Source organism: Nicotiana tomentosiformis, chromosome 1 (assembly GCF_000390325.3).
Source record: "Nicotiana tomentosiformis chromosome 1, ASM39032v3, whole genome shotgun sequence".
NCBI classification, from domain to species: domain Eukaryota; kingdom Viridiplantae; phylum Streptophyta; class Magnoliopsida; order Solanales; family Solanaceae; genus Nicotiana; species Nicotiana tomentosiformis.
This window is the reverse complement of record NC_090812.1, coordinates 46670651-46694688: the sequence shown is the minus strand read 5'-3', so window position 1 is coordinate 46694688 and position 24038 is coordinate 46670651. Positions and strand designations below refer to the sequence as shown.

The window sequence follows — 24038 nt, the reverse complement described above, 5'->3', positions numbered from 1 at the left end:
GGTTCGAGTTCGACATTGGGGGTGAGTGTCAATCGGTCTGTGCATCTCCGACAACCTTCGCGTTTCCTTGCGGTTCGATTCGATCATCGGCTCGATAATGATACCGAGCCGATTCCTCGATCGGTCTTGGAGCTCAAGGTTTGTTTATACTATCGTCGGAACTCGTCTCGAGCTCTCACTTCAATCGCTTACCATTCGAACTCGATCAAACGTACGAAGACCGAAATCTATTTCGACAGTATACAATGATTATATACATATTATACATTATCAATTATTTTTAGTTTAAGCAGTTTAGTACGCAACTGTTTAGGTAAATACTTTTTAATAAAATTGCCCCGTCTGCTTGAAGTTTGTAACTATTACAGGAATATGTATTGGTTTGTACTATTTTGTCTTTATATATAATTAGACATCTAACTCTACCTCTCGGGCAGTAGAAATGGCGTGGGTAGTCACTTTTTAATGTGGTATTTAATTTTTATCCAATATTTTTAATATTGAGCAAAAATAGTCACTATTCTATTAAAATTAATATGAAAAGACGGTTTTATCCTTTCTTAATGAGCGCTGTATAAATATTAAGGACATGGTGTCCTTAACTTCATGAGTGTTGTGTAAATATTAAGGATATTTTGTCCTTAATTTTTACATAGTACTCATGAAGTTAAGGACAAAATTTTCTAAAGTTTAACAACAGAAGGTACAAATACAGGATATTTTGTCCTTAATATTTACACAACACTCATGAAGTTAAGGACACCATGTCTTTAATATTTACACAACACTCATGAAGTTAAGGACATTATGTCCTTAATATTTATACTGCACACATGAAGTTAAGGACACCATGTCCTTAACATTTATACTGCACATATGAAGATAAGGACATGATGTTCTAAAGTTTAACAACATAAGGTGTAAATACATGACACTTTATCCTTGATATTTTTCACAACACTCATGAAGTTAAGAACATCATTTCCTTAATATTTACACAACACTCATGAAGTTAAGGATACCATGTCCTTAACATTTACATTGCACATATGAAGTCAAGGACAGGATGACCTAAAGTTTAAAACAGAAGGTGTTAATTCAGGACACTTTGTCCTTAATTTATTAAAGCACTGGCTAAAGAGTAAATACATTTTAAACAATGGCTTAAGAGTAAATACAACTCTAATTAGTGGCTAACTGTACACTTTTCCCTACCGGGCACTGGCTAACTTACACACATCACTCGTTAATCGAAAAGAAATCCCTCGGGCTGATCTATAACCTAATATATGGGGCACGTGAACCCATGGTCTCTCTGCCAAACTAAGCTAGCGTTTGGCCATAGATTCCCAAATTTGTTCTGAAAAATCTAATTTGGGTGAAGTTTGGTTTGAAGATGAAAATGTGTTTGGACATCAGTTTTCAAAACATATTTTTCAAATTTATTTTGAAAAAACATGAAACATGACTTATACCCAAAAGTTTTAAAAACTATCACAAATACCCAACAGTACCATTATCAATAACATTCATTATATTATCGCAAACCATAGTCCTGAACATAAATAAATTTGATACAAAATTATCATTTTTATAATGAACTACATGATACATTATCAGGTGACCGAGAAGACGAATCAACATTGTTACAAAATAATAAATGGTAGGCTCTTTTATAAAATACAAAAGTTTGGGGTAATTTTTAAAAAATATAATAGTGATATTTTAGCCCAAAACCAGCTATTGAGCTGGTTTTGGGATTTGGAATTTGGGATTTGGAATTTTGTCAAAATGTAGGCAAAATCTAAGGCCAAACTTGTGTTTGCCAAATAAAATCCAAATTTATTTTGGCAAAATCTATGGCCAAACGGGTTCTAAGTATTTATGTACATATTTTCAAAAATTGATCTAATTAATATTATTTGCTGGCATCCATGCTTCAAAGAGGTTAAGTGGTGCATTTGGTTGAATCCTAAGTTATTTACGTAGAGGAGTATGGATCAATTCCCACTTGATACTTTTTTTCCTCTTTTCTTTAGTGCTGCACCCTATAAAAATTCAAAATCACCTTTGCCCCTCGAGGTATAGTAAAAGCAGAAATCAAGATTGGAATTGCTCGAATAATCATACTATTGTCAGGCATTATCTAACTTATTTGACTAATTTTTTAGTTATAACTTATAACGTTGATGTTTGATTCATCGCCGCACACCTCAATACAGAAAATAGTGACATATTAACGAATTATTTGAGTCAGTTAAAATTTATAATCGATGGAAAGAGAGAGAAACAAAAGAAAATCAACAGTTAAAACACTTTTTGCCACATGCACATAAGTACAGAAAACAGTGACATATTAACGAAATATTAAATCGTATTATTTCCATGAAATTTTACTTTTAAGATTAAAGCGTTTTCGGAGGTGCAAACTGGTGTGCGATAACTTATTTTCTTCTAGAAAAAGTGCAACTTGACACTTAAGTGGGATAACCACTGTCCCTTCGGGGACATCCACTAAAATTGGAATGATATAAAGAATGTTACAAATTTTTTATTGATGAGCTTAGAGCTACAACAATTACACCTATTAAAGCAATTAAAAAGATTATTGAAATTAATTCAAATGTAAGAAAAAAAGTTGTGCATGGCTCCTGTGCAAGGACGACACACACAACGAAATAGTTCAATTTTTTTAAATAAAAAACAAGGGAAAAGGTGGGATAACCACCTGTGATATATATTTCAACCGGTAGCTCTTTCGATATGTGGGATGACCACTATATGGTAAGTGTATAATGCAATTATTAATAAGATATATAAGAAGGACCCTAATTTGATTATCCATCACTTTCAAAATTTTCGTTAATTTGACGAAGGAATCAAGGAGAAAATTTATTCCAAGTGATGTTTGCAGTAAATCTACCAATGCATTTTTTTCGAATATTCCCAAAGGACAAACATTGGATCTGCATGATATGTATTTCCTATATGATTTTTTATCTCTCATTGTCACACCCTATCCTCGGGAAGCGCGACCGACGCTCAACCGAGTGAATCAGGTCGAGCAAGCCTGTTAGATACTTTCTACCCAACTCACCCATGATCAAAAAAAGCCATGATTTCATTAATTAGGCAGAAGGAAGTTCATACATACAACATTAAACCGTTTCCTTAGCTATTTCGCCTTTAAGTCTCAAAATACACATATTCTTATAGTCTGAGTAGAACAAGTGATCAAACACAACATATACTTGTTTAACATGTTATCGTCTGTATTGCTGTAATAAACAATTAAACTTTCTGAAATATATAAACAAAACAGAAAGTTAGTAATACTTATTTAACGAAATAAATTCTGGAAAAACAGTATAGAAAGAAATCGAGCCCACTGAATATACAGTATGTCCTTAAGAAAATTATTCCCCTCAAGTACCCGAGGTGCTGGAATACATCCTCCTAAGATAGAACGATTTAACTCACCGGAGTGTTGGTACCAAAACGCCGGTGAACAACGAGCCACTCGAAGGCTGTAAAACACACTAGAATTTTTGTGCAGAAAAAGAAGAAGAAGAAGAAGCTCAGAAAATTTCGTAAAGGAAGATTCTAGGATTCAAACTCTATTTATAGAGTTGCTGGCATTGTTTCTGAAAAGGTTTGCAACCTTTTAGAAACAGCCATGACTGTTGGAATAAGGTTGTTTGAAATATTGCGGGAAAATTAATTTAAAATAATTCGGGAAAGAAAATGGGCCTGACCGGACCGGATCGCGGGTCATGGGTTATTCCGGATTGAATTTTTTGTTAATTAATTAATTAATTAATTGAAAAAAATTTTGTCCAAAAAGATTAATCAATCAATCTTTGACCGAATCCGAATCCGAAGCCGAGCCGAGCGAGCGACGACGACGACGACGCGAGGCTTGCCTTCTTCTTAACTCTTTAATAGCTAGAAGAAGAGCAATTATATATATACCCATCAAAAGCCCTTTCTTCCTCCAATATGGGACAATGTCCCTTTGCCAATGAGGGAAATTCAAATATTTCATTTTTTTTCCATTTCTCATTCACCCTCTTTAAACTACACAAGCTTAAAATTCCAACATAACATTCCCAACACCCATATACAACCCACATAGTGTCTACAGAACCTCTAAAGATACAAAAAAGAGTAAAGATGGTGCCGACAATAAGGCTCCGGCTATACCTCAAAAAGTGACCACAATATAAATAAAAGGTACAATACATGACTCCGGAATAAAATGGGGCTCACCGAGTCCGCTGAGAAGAGGATGCAACAATATCTGTGATCAACACTGTCTGCTATATAACCACCTGCATCCATTTAAAGATGTAGCGCCCCCGACAAAAGGGACGTTAGTACCGTCGAATACCTGTAGTATGTAAAGCTAAACACCAACTCAATAGAATGAATAATAATGCAAGAGGAACATTCAAGAATTCAATAAGGGCTTCAAATAATATTAGAACAACAAGTTAAGGATCATATACGTTTTCAAGTCAATTTTTATATTATTAGGTTGGGTGATATTTAGTACCGATATTTCAAAATTCACAATACCTCCGTATTCTTACGGAGTCCGATCTCGACCTGATCGGCTAGGTCGTATCATTTGAGACATTACCATAATTTCGTTATAATTTTCAGCACAGTACCACTATGTGTGCGGCATGACGTTCTATTACGGCTCGATCGGCTAGGCCATCTCATTTGAGACATCAACCATTTTTACAATTTTATCCACAATACCACCGTGTTCTTACACGGAATCCGATCTTGGCCCGATTGGCTAGGATGTCTCATTTGAGACATTACCTTTTTCAGTCAATCATCTCACATCATACTTCTTTCATATACTTTCAATTCATTGGCACTAGTGATTACGATTACAAAGTAATTCTCGGCACTTGGCCGTATTTCATAGTTCCAGTCCCATATTTTTTCACATTCAAACATCATTATCATTATCCACAATAATAAGGCTTCCCATTCAAGACATTAGATTCATATATAAGCAATTTGGGAATCTTAGGCACATAGAGGCTTTTCATACAATTTGGCATAACAACCTTTATTTCGATCTTGACATGAAATCTTAACATTCCTAACACACATTCCACATTTTGAACATATTCTCAAATTGCAAGATGACATGATGAAGCATTTAGAATAAACATTGAACAAACATCCTTCAACACAACCACATTAGAAATAGCCAATTCAATAATGATAAAGGACTTACTCCAATTACATGAACACCATGAGATTCGATTCTAAGAAGAAGAGGGTTTATCAAACATACCTCAATTGAGCTTCTCAAACTCTAAAATGACCCGCAATTCTTAGCAACTTCAATCTATTTTAGAAATATAACAAGTTGGACCAAAATTAGGAAGATGAATATGGCTTTAGCTCATTTAAGCATATTATCAAACACTAGGTGTGCATCAATATTTTAAGGCCCTTTTGTGGAAGATTCCATCATTTCCCAACCCATTCTCTACCATTTTTGGCTCACAATCTACCCACATACTACAAGGATACATGCATGCAAGGTAAGCACTCCCATCCCCATGAATTACCTTACTAATGGCCCATTCTAATTACATTTTGAAATTAAGAGTTTGGGTGATAGAATCTTACCTCTTAGGAAGAAGACCTATGTTACATCCCGTACCTTAGCATAAGGATGTGCCGTAGTAAATACACATGAGTTCGGAGGGATTATGTCTATTAAGAGGTTATAGAGGGCTTAAGACATTATTATTATGAGATCCTGTAAGTTTACAACCTTGATACCGTTAGATATTATGTTAGTGTGGTATTTTCTTTTAAGTTGAGTATTTTAGTAAAAAGTTTTATAAGTATAATTTTGGATAGTTACCATTATTACTACTTTCGGATATGGTAAATTATACACATAATATGAGAAAGTTTATAGATAAGATTTTCTTTATTATAAAAAAATAGAAGTTATTTTCTCGCAAAAGAAGGTTATGTTTTTACCATTTTTAGAATTAAGCGTACGAAAATTTGTACTCTTTATACGAGATTAGCAAAATTAAAAGTTGAGAAAATATATGTATTTTTACATGGATATTTTAACGAAATAATAGTGTATGTATTGATTTTATATGGTACCACGATTTATTATTTTAATATTATAATAGTAGTACTTTACGATGAGGACAAAACTATCTTTGAGGTTATAAGTGCTTATGATATTTATAACAAATGATAAGTAAAGTTATGAAGGTGAGAGGGTAAATAAGGTTGATCGAAGTTTGACATTTGGAGATAAAATACGGTTCAAGCTGTAATACCCCGTATTTATGGACTAATAATATACCACGTGATCATGATAGTAAGATGTATAAAGTGTGTTAAAAGTGAGTAGTATTTTAATTAATTTGAGATAATTTTTAATTATGTGAATAATTAAGTAATTAATAATTTTAGTGAAAAATTAACTAATTAATTAGTTTATTTGGATAAGGTTAATAAGTCTTTCACGTGGCAGCCATATAACATTAATTAAGTGACTCATGAATCAGCTTGAAAGGTGGCAACTAAAGTGATAAATACAAGACACTACAATCTTCAATTACGTGTAAAGACATTCTTAGAAGATTAGCATTTTGCTTTTTATAATTGATTAGTATTACCAAATCATGCTTAATTCGGCCTGATATCAAAGAGGAAAAAGAGGTACTGATGGAAATAATATTGCAGGATATGGAATTTAGAGGTTAGAGAAAAAGGACTATACTTTTGTGGCACAATTGCTATGTGAAAATGTGTGTGCACGGTTTTTCTTTTTATAAGGTTTTCATATCCTTTCCACTAGACAAACACAAATTGAATTTACAATCTGAGTGTTCTGCAGAGATCATGGTGCCAAACAACCAAATTAATTTATTAAAGCAAACAAGGACTAAATTGGTGATATATCTGTCAAATATAGTTTGTAACGGGATTTAATAAATCAGCCGTTAGAAATTTTTTGATCTGAAGCATTTTAGTCAATTACCAGTTGAAGCCTGACATGCCTCCACGATCTTCTCTGTTTTCTCTTCAATCGGAGACAGAATCTCCGACAGATTTTACTAGTGCAAGCTTCGTGATATAAACTTTGCTCTTTTTCTTGAGAAGCATAAAGTAGAGGGATTGTTAAGAGAACCGACTCAGATATATTAAGGCTAATCATTTTTTTTTTTGGCATGATTCAAGAAACGATACGTAAACGTAATGATATTTCATAAGTGGTTCTACTCTTAGCAGTTAAGGATGTCTATGTTATTCATTCCCGTAAAATGATATTATTCATTCCCGTAAAATGATATTCAAGCATGTCTAAATATATATCTAGTCCCTATTGAGGTATATGATAGAGATGTTAATGTCTATAATATAGTAATACATGCATCTTCATGCATATTCATTTATCACCGTGTTACGGACGGTCGGGCAGTCATGCATTTACCATCGGGCTACGGCCGGTCGGGCAGTTACCACCGGTTGGGCAGTTATGTATCATTATTTATCATTGGTTGGGCAGTCATATATATACATCTACCATCGAGTTACGGCCGGTCGGACAGTCATGCATTTATCACCGAGCTACGGCCGGTAGGGCAGTTACGTATTTACCACCGAGCTACGACCGGTTGGGCAGTTATGCATTTACCACCGAGCTACAGCCGGTCGGGGAGTTACCATTGATCAGTTGGGCAGTCATACATCATACGATATGGATTAGTCTCAAAGAGAATTATTATATATATAAGTATAATAAGTATGCATATACGGTGGCACTTCAGAGATTCAGGTTGATTCTTATATGTCTTTAACGTAATGTGGACTTATTGTTATATTTCAGTTCTGCCTTACATACTCAGTACATCATTCGTACTGACGTCCTTTTGTTGGGGACACTGTATTCATGCCTGCAGGTATAGATAATCAGTTTGACGAGCCCTCATAGTAGACGAGATTGACATTCAGCAAAAGATCGGTAAGACTCCACCTCATTCGGAGTGCAGCCGAGTCTATGAGTCATCGTGTCAGAATTTTGCTAAAGACTTATGGTAGGCCGGTATCCTGTCCCATTTGATGTCAAATAATCTTAGCGGCTTTGTAGATAGAGGTTCATTTTGTACAGTATGTCAGAGGCCTTGACGGCCCATATGTATTCATGTTTTAAGAAAAATGGTTCAGTGATATAGTATTGCCCACTTATAGATATACATTATGAGTTGTGGCCATGTTCGCCCATGATAGTTACATAAGAAAAACAAATAAGTTACACAGTGGTTTGCTCAGGCCAGCACGGCACCGGGTGCCAGCCACGCCTCCCCATATTTGGGGCGTGACAACCTAGGTGCCTCTCTTGATAATCTTCAAGGTTTTAAGTGAGAATTGAAGAGCAATTTGATGAAGATCACTTCCTCCCTCTAGGACCCTCTCTCTCACTCTAAAAATATCATAAAATAAGATCAAAATGGTCCAAGGTAGGTGTTTTAATGGAATAGGGTCGGGTTTAAAAACCTTAAAAATGAAGCTCCGGAATAGGTTTTGCGGTCGGATATGCGACCGCATAATGGTTATGCGGTCAGCGAAATGATCGCGAAATTGGGATGCCAAAACTCGAAAAAAACTGACAGGGTCTGCGGTCACTATGCGGCCCGCAGACTTGTTCTACGGTTGCATAATGCACCGTAGAACAGTTCTGCGGTCGCATAGTACACCGCAAAACCTCCCTCCGAAAAATTTCAAGGCGAGATATGCGACAAGAGTGCGGCCCGCGAAACAGTTATGCGTTCGCATAATGGCCGCGAAATTGACAACAAAAATGCCCCAGAAAACTGTCACACTCTGCGACCAGTCTGCGGTCCGCAGAGTGGTTCTGCGGCCGCAGAATGGGCAGCAGAAATGCCTACTCCTGCCCAACATTTTCCTTCAATTCCCTAGCGCACTGTTCGAATTTCTACTATTATTAACCTCTATGCCTACTATTGCATAACTGAATCCGAATTTTTAGAATTTTTTTTACAGAGGTCTAGCTTGCACTCAGCCATGATTAATTAATAGAAATATCTAAACTCGTAACTAATGCTAATCTTAAAATTAAATTAACTTGACTTGGTCAAACATCAAGTACATATATAAATAATTTATCTCGTTTCGAAATCCTTTTTACACGAATAAGGATAATCGTTGGGCAAGAATCCAATTATTAACCACAAATTCATAAAAGATGACAAATGCAGAACAAGCTATTACCTTTCTTTTATAAAAGTTTTCCGGGGTCGTTGCTACATATATTACAAGAAAAACGTAACTTTGAACATGCATCACGTGCAAAAATTCAAGTGTCAGTGCCACAATCCATAATATCTAATCAAAATTTAGCACAGACCATATCTCTTAAAACCTTCAAGAAAAACGAAAGAAAAAGAAAAGAATGTTTAGAAGAAAGTAGAACAGAGTCTACAATGCGCACAGTGACCTTTATCCATATTCACCCTAGAGTATGGGATAGTACCTTCCTCTTTTTGTATAGGATAAACTTCAAAATTCAAGTTTCAGTAGAGGTTAATGAATGATCTCATATTTAAGTGATGTATAAACTTCCACGTGGAAATAAAATATTTCAAGTAAACTAATTAAGTACAAAAACAAGGTACTTTACAAGTCTTGAAAGGATCGTGTCTCATTAATTATTCACTTCAAAATAGTCCAACACTCAATCTAGTCATGATATATCTTAACTAGTAGGATGAACTTTTTAAATTAAAGTTGTGAGCTAGATATAATTGAAAGACACAAAGAGGTGACCAAATTATGTTTTAGGCAATCTCTTAAGCCATGTGTTTCATTTTAATGAAATAAGCCGCAACGATGTGGGTGTCACTAGTAATAAGTAAATGATAAAATAAAAAAGGTAAAATATTGAGCACGTTGCTTATGTGAATTCATTCTAAAAGAATGTAATTTTTGGTTTTTGATAAATATTTTTCATAGGCTAATAATATAACCGAACTACAATGAATCATCTGAATCATTTTCTTGATAAATAGGTGAGATTATATAATGCAGAATATATACAAATAATTCATATATAACCAATCTAATTAGCTAATTTGAGATTGTCAATTAATTGATGGGAAAAAGTTAAAGAGATCAATATAATCTCCAATCTATATGATAATAAGAAGTTTGACTTTTTACTTTGAATCTCATCATTCATTTTGAGACATAGGAACTCTATTAAATCATATATAGGAGTGCCAAGAAGCAAAAAATCTCCAATCTCTAGTCGTGCACTTTAATTTGTGTTGTATAAATAGCTTTACGCTTTGAATCTCATCATTCATTTTGGAACAGGTTGCTCCAATTAACTATCGTTACGTTGCAGCGAAGGAACATTCTCCAGTATCGTGAAGATTAGAATACTCAAAAGAATTTAAGTGGGCTATTACTTAACACTTGATCAAGCATGGTGCACTGACTAATTTGCTTGGAAAAGTAATATAAAAGAATACTAAACATTGTTAAATGTCACGATCCTTCATTAACCACTTTATCTTCACAAAATGAACACTTAACAAAAGATGAACTAATTTGCTCTTGAAACTGGGGACTAAGATTAGGTTAATTAATTAATTAATTAATTACGCGTGAATGAAATCAAGAGGGTTTCTATGAACCCATCACAATTCACAACGATTATTGGCTACTGGATAAGGGGTTCCTATCTTGCGCTTGAATGATGTAAATTAGTCCGAAAGGCTTATGATTAAGACATGATATTAACACAAAGAATTTGCAAGAAATTTCGTTCCCGTTATAATATGTACTATTTTAATTTTTAAGCCATCGTCTTTTAAGTTTCATAGTGATGCCTTAGAATCTTGATTCCCTAGAATCTATAACTATTGTGTGTGGCTCTCGATCGCTGGCTATGTATATCAGCAAGTAATTAATGCCAATTAGATCAAGCAGCTTTATTTTCTCTATTTAACATAATAGAACCCAAAAACAAGAAGCACTTCGATTTTCTTTTTTTGGGGGTTTGTTGGGCCTGGGGGGGGGGGGGGACGAATGTTGTCATCGACCTATTCAACATTGGGAAGTAAGAGAGAACTAGGCGGTATGGGTCCGATGGGATTGAAGAACAAATCTAATATTGTACCATGTTAATTCGGAGATCAATCAAATTGAAGCGCAAAAAATGGATGGTTAGTTTGAATGAGGTGGATCCAGAATTTTAAAGTAGTAAGTGCAAATATAATACCAGTAAATCTACTATTCCTTTTTGACAATTATAAGTGCAGACTTAGCATAAAAGTTTTTTATTTTCTATTTTTTTTGTTGTTGACGCAATTGGTGTAACTGCACCTGCTGTCGTAAGGATACTTCTAACCCCTAGTTTGAACAATTCAATGAATTTCAAACAGTGAATAGAAGTAACAAGTTTTCTATGTCTGATTGTTTTTTCCTTCTTAAAATAACTTTACTTGAAAATTGAGAGGAGAAAGCAACAAATTAGGACATTATTAATCAAGATGATCAGACTTTCAATTTAAAATTTTGTCAAGTGATGGTACATTCATTATGGATCATTACACCAAATTTTTATTTCTTTGTGATTTATCCGGAGTCAGTTCGACGGTGACAACTGATTATAATATTCTTCCACTCTTTTTTTTCCCCTCAAATTTTGTTCCATAGTCAATCTAATATCTAAAAGGAAGAAAGAAAAGATAGCAACGCAAATATATGTAAACTAAGAGATAATATGAACTTAATGAAACAACAAAAGAACTTCATAAAGAAAAGGGGAAAAAACAGTTGGTCTAATAAAAATTCTACTATAGAGGTGTAAAGGTTTAAGGTTTGATTCTCACTCCGGTTATTCACTTTCCTCTTTGTATCAAGAGTCACCCTTCTATTCCTAGGTAGTAGGTACTAACATTTTGATTTACTTTTCAATTGAAATGGTTCGTAGTGTGTCATATTCCTAACCTTTAACATAAGAGCAGACACCATTAATGCGTTTGTAAATTGTAATTTTACAATTAAACTAGCTTAGAGATATCAATATTTTGTAATCGGAAATGCTGAAAATAATTTTTTTAAGATTCAGGATAAATTTAGTTAATTGCCCATGCACAGTAGGTAACTCTTTAGTCTTTAGAGATGGCAAGACAAATGTCTTCGACACGTGTACCGTTCCTCTGACTTCTCGCCGACCACATGGAGGAAGAAATCAAAAGAAAATCTTACCAAGGATTATCACTGGAGTTTAATTATATAAACTGACAATATAAAAACTTCTTAAATTATCAGACAACAAAAAAGTCAAGTAAAAGACAATTTTCTATAGCAAACTTAGATTTATAACTGATAAATGGCCAAAACTGCATGATTTTGAGTGTATTTTCATCTCATTTGTATGAGCTTGAATGATAATGGAGCAAAAGATATCAAATTATTGCAAAAGGAGAAAAATGAAAGGATTGGGAGCTCGCCTATTCTCGTGCGTGGCACGAAAACGGACGCGAAAAAGGAGAAAAGTGAAGGCACAAAACAGAGAAGTGAAGCAAAGGCACGGATCGCTTCGCGAAATGAAAGAATTTCAAAAGCTGAATCCGCGTCCATGGGCGCGCGATGCGCGAAGGCAGACGCAAATTCCAGCTTTTCCCATTTGAAGTGGGATTGAAAAGTTTCGCCCCTTAGCAATCCTAAGTGATATAAATACATCAAAGAACGAAATTTTAAGGGCTACATAACATATTTGAAGGCAAGAACAAGCAAGGAGCAAGACGGAAGATTCGAAACGAGTTTTTATCTTTCTTCTTCCCTTTTCTATTATTGGCGATGAATTCTTATATTGTAGTTGTGCAAACAATTATGAGTAGCTAAACTCTTTTTTCTAGGGTTTGATGGAACCTCTTGGAGGATGAATTTTTGTTGCGTTTAATATAAGTTTGCCATTGGATTTTCTCTACTTGTTCAATTAGGTGATTATTGTGGTTGATTGAAGGGCCCTCAATTGGCTATGCCTATTTAATGTGTATTACTTGAAAAAGGGTACATAGTTAGGTAGTTGTTGAACAACATCACTCCTAACGTATATAATGGATCAATACGGAGGGTTTAAAGGTGGGATAAGGAATAACGAAACGTTGGTGTGAACTTAGTGAGTGGTGAACTAATGCTAGCTAGTGTAGTTCGGAAGAATACGTCTAGTATATTGTTGTAGTTGCTCGGAAGAGAATTACGACACCTAAAGTGCTCACAATCTGTAGAGAATATTTAAGCAGATTTATATGAGGCGTGGCGGAGAGGATTCCGACGAGAAGGAAAATCGTAACCCTAGACCTTTCCAATCTTATCTATAACATTTGCTTTGTTAGTAATAAAATTACAGTTTTTTAGTTACCTTACTTTTAGTTGGTAAATACTCAACTCATTATTCAATATTTTTGGAAGTTGATTACTTGAATTCTTGCGAAACTAGCAGTTGTGATTAGTAGGTTAATTAATTCCCCATGGGATTTGACTCCGGACTTGTAAATCGGATTATATTTGCAACGATCGCTTAATCCTTTTTACAAGACATAGTTGGGCGTGATCGATAACTTATAAAGATAATAATAACTAATATATGTACATAATTAATTAAGTTTTGGTGCATGTATCAGTACAGATCTCCATATATATGCTGATTAATTATATGTTAAGTGTATCAATGTAAATAATTTATTTACATTGAATGCACTTCGTAAGCATAGTCGTATCAAAGTTGTCACCAACTTAATTAGCATCTTTAATTTTGATGGTTTTGTTTTAGGCTAAATACCTAAAACCCTCTAAATTTGGCATGAATTGTTAGTTGCAAATAGATTTTTCTAGTCTTAATCATCCCATGTACTAATTGGCTACGATTACGAATAATTAAAGTGTGCATCTAATAATTTTTGCAAATGCAAAATTACCTATTTCAATTTGGCTATGATCTTATATGAAAAAACCCTTCAGAACAAAGAAAACAACATGGGAAGAAAGCATGTCGGCAGTCTAAATGGCTATAGCACTAAGTTTTCCGCGGAATCAATTTTTTAAGTTATATTTTACCTCTTTATAATAATTTTTTATCGGTAACAACAACAACCATACTTATAGTAGAACACTCTTTGTAAAATTACCCCTCTATAACAATCATATAGAATCATGGTTACTAATAATAATTCTAAAAATATGCACACAATCTTTTTCATTGCACAAAGTTTCTATTTTGCATAAGACATAAGATTTGAAGATTTGCACATGATATCTTTTCCATTGGACAAATGTCAAAAAATATTTAGATAGAAGATTTAACTGTTAAGCTCTTAGATTATCTTCAAGCGAAAGCTATTGGATACCCTTTTTGCTGAAAATTTGGATACGAATCTTCGCCAATTCAAGCGTTATATCGCTATTAAAAGAATGAAATCTACGAAACGAGCTACAATTACAAAGTTCTTCCATTAATCTTAAAAGAATTTATTTTTCTAAGTAGCTTTAAATGTGTGCCTTTGAGTTTAAATCTTTATCATTTAGTTATGAATTTATTAATAATATATTAGCTTTCTTCAATATTTAACTAGTAAAATAAATTGAATAATTTCTTATTTTTTATATGTCACATTAAAAAAGAAAAAATAATTGATATTTAGATAATTTTTATCTATAACAGTCAAAAAATATTTAAATGTCAAATGTTGTCATGGTTGTTTAATAACCATTCACTATAAAAGCCAAAAAAATCAGAACAAACGAGATTGTTATAAAGAGGGTTGACTGTATATACAATTATATATCAGAAAAGTAAGAGGAACTTAGTCAAGAGGTAATTGAATAAATATTGAATTGTCCTTGAATTCTTTTTCAAAGTTATAATAACAACAACATACCCAGTATTATCCCACACTGTGAGTTCTGGGGAGGGTAGTGTGTACGCAGACTTTATCCCTACCCTGTGAGAATAGAGAGGTTGTTTCCAATAGACTCTCGACTCAGGAAAATATAAGCACCACATTAATGAAAATATAGATAAGAAGGGACAGCACCAAAAAGTCATGTAAAAGCAGAATAAAAATAAAAAGATAGTAAGGTAATCAACAATGAAAGATAACAACGGTTAGTCATAAAAATTCACTACCAACAGAAAGCGAAACTGCGTACCAATACAATTGTTATGAATATTCTAGATTACCTACCCTACTACCCTAATCCTCGACCTCCACACCGTTCTATCAAGGGTCATGTCCTCGGTCAGCTGTGCCTGCACCATGTCTTGCATAATCACCTCTCCCCACTTCTTATTCGACCTACCTTTACCTCTTCGTAGACCCTCCAATATCAACCTCTCCCACCTCCAAAGTTACTAACTTAAAAACGTGGAAATAGAGTTCCCGAAAATACAAGTCCACCTTTATATGGACATATTTTTCCTTTTAAAAGTTAACCCATTTTGCTAAAACTAAGTTCCACCTTGTGGGGCACTGTCCATCAACATGATCACTAATATGTGTTTTGCCTAACAGAAAGTACTTTTGAGAAAATGTGTTTAAGAAAATAAATTATTTTAGTGTTTGATTTCAGAAAATATTCGTTGATAGTGTAAGAAAATATTAACCTATCATTACAGGCTAAACTTTGTTGATAGAGTAAAAAAAAAAAATCATATTATCAATGTATATAACATGAAATATTTTTAATTTTCATTTTTTTGAATTCTCAATTAGCATGATCGATGAAAATATTTGATGAACAACAAAGTCTTACACTCACTTACAAAATCAAACCATACATTACGATTAGCATTGCGTCCTATTGGCTGTTGAAACTGTACAGATGTACACAAATTGCTGTCGACGAGTTATTGTCATGAACGAATATATAATTAAAAGAACTTGTTGAAATATTTATTTACGCTAAATTCGTACTTATTGTCATGAACGAATAAATCTTACAAGGATGATTGTTTTCCAATTCAAAACACGTGCTTTTGTTCACTTCCACCCTTTTGAGTTACTCCAATTCGCATCTCCCCTTCATAATACATATATCCCTTTTGTTTGGAGCTGAATTTAGAATATTAAGTCAAGTGGTGTAGATTGTAGAACTCTATTAAATTCATCATTCTCTGGTGATAATTGGTGCAAACAATGGTAGGTAACCGTCTCTCTTTTTTTTTTTACTCTTCGCTCGATATCTTTACTTGGACACTTAATTTACTGGAGGTAAAAATATTCATTAACTATAGTTAGACCTTTCTATAACAGTCTCGTTTGTTTCGAATATTTTTGGATCTTATAGCGAAATACTGTTATAGAGAATATATATTATAACATAACATGAAAATTAGTTCCGAAAAAACTTGACTTTTATAGTAAAGAGATATTATATAAAGACTTGTTATAGAGATGTTTTACGGTATTAGAACTCTCACTCGTCAAAACAATATTTTGTACTAATTTAAAATTATTTATCCACTGACCACCTATGCTTACAAGTTAGGACCACTTTATTTAAGTGAAAGATCCAAAAATATAGTATAAATTTTCCTTAGTCTCACCAATATTTTTAGTGTAGTTAGCACAATATCCTCCACTCATGGGTATTATCGATTGCAAACACAGAAAACTTCCCGGCCCCACCACGGGCTATATATATACACATTGTTTTTGGGTTTCAAAGAACTTTAGATTTTCTAATTGACTATCACGACCCAAAATCCAACTAGTCGTAATGACACCTAACACAACCCGCTAGGTAAGCCGACTTTTAATTATCCAATTCCAATAATAATTATTAAAGCAATTTAAGTGAATAAAGATCTTAATCTTATACAATCCTCAAGAACTGGTAGTACAAATTATGAGCTTCTAAGAATAGAGTATACAAAGCAAAAATAAAATAAATACATAGTCTGTTTGAATAATACATAAACAGAGCTTTTATAAACCTAAGGCTACCCTGAACAAGAGGCAGCTACAACAGGAACGCAGGTACATCTTCAAGTCCCGCAACCATCGAGAACAGCAACAATAAAAGCCAACATTTGCACGCAATGTGCAGAAGTATAGTATCAGTACAACCGACCCCATGTACCGAGTAAGTAGCAAACCTAGTCGTAGGTTGAAAGTAGTGACGAGCTTCTACCAAGGTCGGGTCCATAACCAATAGTCCACAACAGTCCATAACAACATAAAGCAAATAATACCAGAAGTAACTCAGAGATAAAATGCTCAGCCAAATCATGATTTCAAAAATAATAGTTCTTCCTTTCAAATACATCAGTGAAAACCCAAATCGTTTGTCGAAGTTGCCAAAAATATGAATAGTTTGAAAATAATAATTTCTCCCAAAATCTTTTTAATAATAAATAAGATGTTTTATTTTCCTTCCGGATAACCCGTATAAAATAAATGCATCACTATGCCCATCTGTAAAAATGTGTGAGAAATCATGAATGATGTGATGTTGTACAGTATGAGGAAAATACATCTCTATGCATGTATGTCATGTGTGCATGCCAATGCGATGCAACTCAGCAATAAAATCATAAACAACCCCTCGGGCAGAACATCACTCATATATAGCCCCTCGGGCAAACCTTACAGTCACTCATGCCTCTCGGGCTTACCTCACCATCACTCATGCCACTCGGGCATACCTCACAATCACTCACGCCTCCTAGTCACTCAGCACTCGCATTCAGTAGGTACCTGCACTCACTAGGTGTGTGTGCAGACTCCATAGGGGCTCCTTCAGCCCAAGCGCTATAATCTGCACGGACAACTCACGTGCTGCACGGACAACTCACGTGCTATAATCATAAAGTATATAAAGCATGATACAGGCGGACAACCCCAATCCACATAAGAATCCTCATAGTCAGGCCTTCGGCCTCACTCAGTCATCAATCTCTCCAGTCTCTCGGGCTCAAAATGTCATGAAAATAGTCCAAAAATGATGATATGATGTATCAATAAATAACAACAGAGACTGAGATATGATATGCAATTAAATAAATATGATTGAGTATGAATTTTTAATTTAAAATAAATAATTCACAACAATATAACCTCTGTGGGTCCCAATAATACTGGCACATAGCCTCAACATGATTTTTAATATGCTGTTCAGCTCAATTTCTTTAACTCATAAAACCGCATGGAAAATGCCAAGATCATTTAACTACAAAATTCCAAAGAAACAATTATGTCACAATTTCTATAGTGCACGCCCACATGCCCGTCACCTAGCATGTGCGTCACCTCCCAACAATTTACAAAATACATATATTCAGGGTTCATACCCTCAACTTCAAGATTAGAAGAGTTACTTACCTCGAACAAGCCGAATCCAATGTCGAGCAAGCTAAACAATGCTCTAGAAATTCCATTATGCGCGTATCAACTCCCGAACGGCTCGAATCTACCATAATTAATTTGATTCAGTCCACACAATTTATAGGAATTAATTCCATATCAAAATGCTAATATTTTTCACAAAATCCGAAATTACGCCCCAAAAATCACCCGTGGGGCCCACGTCTCGAAATTCGACGAAACTCACAAAATACGATAACCCGTCCAATTACAAGTTCAACCATACTAATTTTACTCAAATCCGACTCCAAATCGGTATTCAAACTTGAAAAATTCATTTTGTGACATTATAGAAATTTTCTTTTATTTCTCTTGAAGATTCAATAATCTTACACCAAAAATGAAGATTAATTCATGGAATATAATTACAAGGGAGTTAAAAACACTTATCCCAAGTTGTGTGGAAAATTTTCTCTCCAAAATCGCCCAACCCGAGCTCCAAAATCCAAAAATGGGTGAAAATGTCGAACCCTCAAATTTAAGGTTCTGCCTCAGCGATTTCCGCATCTGCGGACAAGAGGTCGCATCTGCGACCTTCGCTTCTTAGGGAAAAATCTCGCTTCTGCGAGAATAGATTGGCCAGCCATAATCGCTTCTGCGAGACCAAGGACTGCACCTGCGGTCGCACTTCTGCTCTCAAAGGTTCGCACCTGCGGACCTGCCTCTCCCTCAACTCCGCATCTGCGGAGCCTCGCTCGCACCTGCGGGCTCGCAGATGCGGTTAACGCCTTCGCACCTGTGCCCTGCCTAGGCTAGCCCAGCTCCGCTTCTGCATAAAAAAGGCCGCATCTGCTGCACCGCACTTGCGTCCAATTCCTCGCAGGTACGATCACACCAGAAGACAGCAGATCCTACATTTCCTTAAGTCCAAATTTGATCTGTTAACCATCCGAAACTCACCCGAGCCCCTCGGTACCCGTCCAAATATAACAACAAGTCTCATAACATAACACAGACCTACTCAAGGCCTCAAAACCCACATAACAACATTGAAACGATGAATAACACCTAAATTCGAAATCATTGAACTTTGAAACTTCAAATTCTATATCTTGTATCGAAACACATCAAATCACGTCCGATTGACCTCAAATTTTGCACACAAGTCACATTTCACATTACAGACCTGTTCAAATTTCCAGAATCGTATTCCGACCTCGATATCAAAAAGTTGAGCCCCGGTCAAACTTCCCAAAAATTCATCTTTCGGCATTTCAAGCCTAATTCCACTATGGACCTCCAAATAATTTTCTGGGCACGCTCCTAAGTCCAAAATCACCGTACGGAGCTATTGGAATCATCAAAACTCCATTCCGGGGTCGTTTACATATAATTCGACATCCGGTCACTATTTTAACTAAAGCTTTAAACCTTGGGACTAAGTGTTCCAATTCATTCCAAAACCTCACCGGACCCGAACCAATTACTCCGGTAATTCACACAATAACTGTAAAGTACAATTTGAGCAGTAAATTGGGAAATGGGGTTGTAATACTCAAAACGATCGGCCGGGTCATTACATTCTCCCCGATTTAAACATATGTTCGTCCTCGAACGTGCCAAGAGTTGTTTCCAAACCATCAAATCACTGTTCCATCTTACCACACACGTACCCGGGGGTGAACCCACATCACCCTATTCCATATAAGCTTGACAACATAATACAACTGAAATAATTGATTTAACTTTAGCCCATACATCTTGGAATTTAATTTCCAACCTTTAGAAATTTTGTTTCAAGACACGAATCTTACATTTACACACTGTATGAGTTTGAACAGCCGTTTCAAGCCATAATCATAACCATAGATATAATCAACTAACATATTACACAACTCGCATGCTCGTAGCAACATTCCTGATCACAGTGACTACTCCAAAACCCACCACATATTAGTATTACGCCCCTATCAAACCAAACCTCATCCCAAAACCTTCGCATACTGTTGATAATAAAAGAAACACGCAAAATTTCATGACCACTTACCATATCAATAAGTCACGGAGCTCTCTCGCCCCAACCAGAACCGTAATCGCTTTCTGAGCCGACTTTTAATATTATACTCCCGAATATACCGAAATTAAACCTGATAGTACCCATTCCAGGTCCAATGACCTTATATTACTAAATAGAATTGTTCCACAGACATGCCGCACCAATATAACTCAGAACCCTAACACGTGCCATCCGTGCACCCATACGCAACAATTCAAATATACCTAGTCATGAAAAAAAATGACTCAAATGAGAGAACTACCCCGCCAGATTAACAAGTACCGCCACAATGAAATGCTGAAAATTTATCACACATCGTAGAACCATCACCCGATCCTAACACAAGGTTCATACCTTAACATAACTCTGCTGCAGTGCGTGACCCCATCCAAACGTTGGTCCATAATATATACCTCGAGCCACCCCGCTCAAAATCAATAACCACAGAGAGGCAAATGACAAAAATACCACACAAAACCTGAAAGAACATAACCATTACGCAATCGATCATGCAATACCCAAATACTTATCACACTCAAATTCCGCTATAAAGTTCAAATAGAACCGCACCATCTGTACACATAACCAATAAATCACAACTCCTCAATAATAGCAGTATGGAGCCAACCATTCCGGCTCGTTGTAGAATACACATCTTAAATGGGCCTACCTATGGACCCCCAAATCAACTCGGGTTACCCACAAATAGATAAAAATCCCTCCGAAAATCCATAATGACTGAATCATAACACATTTTATCATCTGGCTAGCTCCGGCCACAACTTCACAGTCCACAACCATGAAACAATCTGCTCCTTAGAACTCCCAATCTCCAAATCCATAGAACACGCGAATCACCATATTTGATTCCATCTCCACCGCCCGAATGCCTAACACCTCTCTCATACACGATCATCCCACGAGAAATACTTTAAAAGTTCTTTCGTGCCACTTCGCAAAATTTGAATATCAGCAGTCGATCAACCAGGAAAATGCCGCAATACCTATGAGATATCCATAATTCAAAACATAGTGCGCCTTCTGAAATATACACTCTACTCACGCAATACCAAATAGTTATAGCATTCATCTAAACATCGAAAACTGTTCATGCCCTCTAAGAATTTATGACCTTCCCTTTCAAAGCTAAACCATGACCTTACACACGCCAACCTTAATCCCACATAACATACCGCATCTATCATGCCATCAGTTGAAAAATACGAGAACCTCATAATCATTCTAAGTCACAAGTAAAATACATATCTGATCAGCCAAAATCCTTACATTTGATCCCATCCGGTATAAAATCACAATACTTAACATGCTCCTCAGGCCGGCAGGAAAATACCCATCTCAAACCGTTGTAGAAAACCTCGAGAATACTTTGGAATCCATTTGCACATAATCAGGCCATCAGAGTTGAATCTCTCTAAATAAACCAAGCCACGCAGGTCGCCAAGACTAGGTGTATTGCCACAAAGCACCTGTAGAAAACCCCAAATCATAAGCACCCAAATAACCGATCGTATCCATTACCATACTGATCCAACCTACCCGTTTGTCTAATTTTCTCCGAGTTTCTTCCGAATTTATCTTCAGATTAATACTTCTCCTTGCTAAAACGCCACGATCTTTAGCCACAGCTCACCCCACAAACCTAGCATAGAACCACAACGCCCTACGACCCATAAGCAATTTTATTCTTCTTAAGCACCTTCAAAAATACCACAACTATAACACTCACTCTGAGAATACCTTATGTGAGTTTGAAATTGTTCTTCTTACCTTCCTTATACAAAAAATGTAGAATCCATAGTCATATAGAATTTCCGCAAGTCCAGGCACATCAAACGCAAATCTCAAATTTTATCCATACACAAGTCGAGAAACATTCTCAATTGCTATATATAATTCTCAAACCTAGTGGAATTTTCTCGGGAGTTACCCACTTTGCTCAAATCTAATTGCACCGCCCACTTAGGCCAAAAGACACGTGCCCCATTAGCACCACAACACTCAAAGAAGTAACTCTACTTTAACACCACATATCAAATTCATACTCCATGCGCACTACATCATTTACCAATAACAACTAACTCATCCCACGAATTTCATATGCTCATACGTGCAATATAATCCTTAACCAGGAATTTTCTTATTTGAGTCATCCTCGATCTCAACTTCTGCAAGTCATAGCTAACCCAAAAGTATGCCTCAGACTAAAATTAAAATTTAACACCTAACCATGAAATCAAATTGTCAATAGCAGACTCCCCCACTTGGCTCAAAGCCATAGATTAAAACATTCCATAACTCACAATACCAATACTTTCTTACTGCCATAATGCCACAGTCAGTCCAACGAAACTCCTTCCCAAGTTCATACAATGCCAACCATAAAAATACCCTAATCATCCACTAAGCTCGTATTCATCCTCTTGACACACAAGTCAACTTTCTCAACCAGATTCAGATTCAAATCTCCACCCATATGCCCCGTCGGCAGAAAAGAAACTCTCCACTCACATCATAAGGAATAAACCTACGTAGATTACTCCGCTGGGGATAACCTACCTGCTTAGCCTCAAACTGGTATCTTGTTATACCCTTTCGCAGTCACAATTACTATGCAATCACTTAGTCTATATGAGTCCAAACTCATTAACCAGACACAAGAGTTTAATTTGTCCCAAAATTTAAACAATGTGAAAGATCCTTCAAAATATTCATACTCGAGACTGTACGCCACATCAAAATGAAAATCAAGCACCCAATGGCCTTCCTTTACACTTCAAGGAAACAATTCTCGCCACATTCACATTGTCTTAACACATACCGCAGTTACATCATACTCATCATAAAGCCATTTCACCGCTCATCGAGCCACCAATTTCCACTCGTAGGGACATTACCAGACATATGAGTCCAAATGTACAAGTTACAACTGAAGCTACTGAGCTTAAGCTGCGGTCTAAACTTGGCCTCTAGTCCTCCAAACTGGCCCATCACCAAAATATAGAATACTCATCTCGAACTTTGTTCATGGAATCACAAGCCGGCGATGCACAGCTGATACTGAGCGCTCATGTGCGCATACGAATACGTGAAAGGAATTCAAAGAGTTTATGTCTCAAGCTGAATCAATCTTGCACGATAAGGAAAGAAAGATGGGAAGTATATATCCTAAATGTCCTGTAGCCTCTCGAAGATAAGTATGGACGTCATCATACCGATCTGCAAGACTCTACTAGACACTTGCTTATGACTTGTAGAACCTATGAACCTTGAGCTCTGATACCACCTTGTCACGACCCAAAATCCAACTAGTCGTGATGACACCTAACCCAACCCGCTAGGTAAGACAACTTTCAATTATCCAATTCCAATAATAATTATTAAAGCAATTTAAGTGAATAAAGATCTTAATCTTATACAATCCACAAGAACTGGTAGTACAAATCATGAGCTTTTAAGAATAGAGTATATAAAGAGGAAATAAAATAAATACATAGACTGTTTGAATAATACATAAACAAAGCTATTATAAATCTAAGGCTACCTTGAACAAGAGG

The 24038-nt window shown here is 35.6% G+C and overlaps 1 pseudogene; it reads left to right on the top strand.

Annotated features, from left to right (window-relative positions):
- Positions 1–2495: 2495 nt before the first annotated feature.
- Positions 2496–2693, top strand: LOC117273155 (U6 spliceosomal RNA; annotated as a pseudogene).
- Positions 2694–24038: the final 21345 nt, after the last annotated feature.